Source organism: Morus notabilis, unplaced genomic scaffold (assembly GCF_000414095.1).
Source record: "Morus notabilis unplaced genomic scaffold, ASM41409v2 Scaffold275, whole genome shotgun sequence".
Classification (NCBI taxonomy): Eukaryota; Viridiplantae; Streptophyta; class Magnoliopsida; order Rosales; family Moraceae; genus Morus; species Morus notabilis.
In genome coordinates, this window is record NW_010359601.1 from 112,506 (window position 1) to 116,116 (window position 3,611).

The window sequence follows — 3,611 nt, forward strand, 5'->3', positions numbered from 1 at the left end:
CACCTGTCCTTTGATATATGTGTCCGTTATTGATTGCGTGGGTGAACCAAACCTGTATACACAAGGGGATTGTGATGTTACGGGGAAGGAAAACATAAAAGCGGGTTAGGATTGATTTCGTTTTTATTTTTTATATTATTTTTAAAAAATAAAAATATTTTTAAAATGATATTTAGTGTAATAAAGATAAAAAATAAAAATGAAAATAATTTTTTTGATTTAGTATAAAATGAGAGAGAAATAAAAAATGACTTTTAGTCATTTTTTATTTTTTATTTTCGTTTTCTCCTCTCTCGAGTAGAGAGAGAGAGACATTAATGAGATTGTTTATACTGAAAATAATCTCTTGATAAAACTTTCAAATGCATTTTTAAAAATGATTTCTGTCTGAAATTGAAAATGTTTTCATTTTTATTTTCATACAAAAAAATAAAATTATTTTAGAACGAGTTTCAAACGCGCCTAAAACTTTAGATTCGAGGTAGGGGTTCTATTACTTAATTTTTGTGAAATCTTATTTAATTAATTTATTAATTTTAAGAAGAATAAAATTGTATATTATATTTTGTTATTATTATTATCATACGATATTTTTAGTGGGCCCGTCTAGTAGTATACAACATAGCCTAATGATTTGATATAATTTTGAAACTTGACATAAAGCATGGTTAGAGGATTATAAACCAGACATGTTGGTGAGAAATGTGTGCTAACAGTGGCTGTTTACCACCTCAGGGTGTGAACCCAAAAAGGAAAAAGAGTGGAGAGACATTGGCGCTCTCTGGGGTTGGAAATCTCCAAAATTACTGTATAATGATTACGTCTTAGTGAGGACTCAGGACGATGATCCACTCTTATTTGTGGTTTGAGGACTGAGATAGATCTCCTTGCTGTCAATGCTCATGAGTTACCGCTTTCTTCAGGCTTCTTCCTCTCAAGATCACGAGCTTAATTATCGTATAGATACTGACAATTTAAATTGTTATATATATATATATGCGTACGTATTAATAACGATTTATTGGAAATATGAAAAAAAACTAACCATGAAGGTTTAAAAAGGGTAAATCAATAAAAACCAAAAGGTGAGTAATGGTTTTGTTATTGAGCAATGTGTGCTCACCCTAATTATTTTTCTTCTCTATCCAGGTTTATAAATTGGTTCAGTTGTATTTAAATGACGAGTCTCTGTCCACGTCAGCTAATGTCAGGATTTTGAAGTTGAACATGGCGGTCCGTCCATTTTGTTATTTGATTGGTTTTATGATGTACTTTTAAACTCACCCTAGGAATGTGTGATTTGTGTGCACGGAGGTTGTAGAAAATGACACTACCCCAGTTGAACAATACCAACTTGTATTTTTATTATTTTTAAATTATTTACTTACTAGAGCTGCACAGTGATATTTAAAATTTTATTTTGAAATCTTCGTTCTTTTGAAAATATTTTTATTTTGTTTTACCTTTATTTTTTAAAAGGCTCCAAAGTAAGGGTTATTTACCTAATTTCGATTATTTTAAATGTTAAATTTTGTTTTATCTTATTTAATTTTTATTAGTCATTAACTCCCATTTAGGGGCGTTACACAATCCTTATACAACCTTGACCGTCTTAATTTAATTTTGCTAAATTGTCAATTCTCTGGCTGTCATTAATCATTATTGAGTTTGTCCAAAAACACTAATATATAGAAGAGCTTCAATTATCTTAGAAAGAAAGGAAGGAAGGAAGCAAAAAAAAAACAAAAAACAAAAAAAAACAAAACTACAATAACAATAAGGAAGAGCTTACATGTGAGGCGTTTCCTTTGACTGATGATTATTTTAGTCTTATATATTGGTTGTCATATGCATCATGAAGACGTGAACAAGTAAAAGCCACCTAAAACTTGTCAATTGAAAAGTTCATCGTTTTTAGGCCAATTTTATTTGGACTTCTGTTTTTTTTATTGATGAGGATACTCTTAAGAGCATAAGATTAGAGTTCGTTTGGTAAGAAAATTGAAATTAATGTGATTTTAATTTTAATTTTAAAATTAGAATCATGATTCATGATTTTAAGTCAAAATCATAGTTTTGAAACCAGAATCAGAATCAGGGATTTGAACCACTAAAAATTAAGAGGTGGGTGGTTTTAAAATCAAAAGTGATTTGTGGTTCAAAACATCACATTAGAATTTAAATTTTGAATCAGAATTATCCAAACTAAATACTAATTCTGGGTGAGTCAAATCAAAATCACTTTTTATTTTTTATAAATAAACACTAGTTTAAATTTAAAATCATGATTCTGGTTCAGAATCTTTATACAAAACAGCTTGGATGTCGTCCAACGGTGGAAAGATGTTCTTTATAAGCTGTTTTTACAATATTTTAGTTCCGAATAAGGAAAAACGGTTAATGGTTGGTAACAGACGAGGTTAAGGGGGACAAAACATTTCCTTCCATTAATTATTGGTATGAGGCCCCTCACTCCCTAGTCCTCAACACCTCTCACTCTACCTGTATTTATTAATTTATTTTCTTAAACTTTCCCTTTCTCATTTAATACACGGTGTTTTTTTAGGTAAATCTCACTAATGGCATTTGAGTTTTATTCTCAATCTCATTTTGATTTTTGACTTTTAAAAATTCTTGTATTTGGTCCTTGAGATTTTATTATGTTACAGTTTTCATCCTTTCGTTAGTTAGATATTGAATATTTGATAGAATTTGTTTAAATTAGAAAGCAAAATTAGAAATATCTAAAATTTAAATACTATTTATAGAAATCAACTTTTGTTTTTTATATTAGTCCCTAAACTTTAAATATTTATAATTCCAATCTGTAATTTTTATAAATTCCGTAAAAAAAAAAATTAACACCTAGAGACAGAATGATCAAAACTGAAATAAATTAAAACCTCAGAGACTAGTTGTGGAACGTTTTAAAAATTAAAGACTAAAGTAAAAATGAGGATAAATCTCAAAGACTATTTGTAAGATTAGCTCAATTATCTCATTACATTTGTTCCTTATTATTCTATTCGTTGATTTTGTTTATAGCTTTGAAAATAAAGTTTGAAATAGAAATTTAAAATTTTACGAAAGAACATTGTAATAAAAAGTTTGAATTGTAGTTCAAACTGCAAACCAAAACAAGCGCTATATGGCTTTCCCGAACCCCTCTCACCTTCTTGCATTCCTCCAATCCAATGCTCTCACTTCCTTACATACTTGATATGTGTATTTTTAACTTTGGGCCCGTTTGGTGCCAAGACTAGGACAACATTAAATCAGATAATTTTAGGGGATTTGACTGGAGTGTATATGAAAGGATAAGATTAAATTTTAGTCTATTTCAATCCCATATTTAGCCTTATGCAATTAGAATAAGGGCCTTTTTGCAAAAAAATTTAAATTTAAGGTCAAATCATAATTTTTAAAATTTGAGGCGCAAACATATAGTTTGCAAAATTATTTAAGTTACAAAAATTATCATATTGGCTCCTCAATTTTTAAAAGATTGCAATTTCACGCCATAGTTTATAATTTTTTGCAAATAGGTCGCTAAAATTTTTTACAATGTGCTCTAGGTAAAAGTGTGTTCTGCTTAATCCCATGCTTCAACA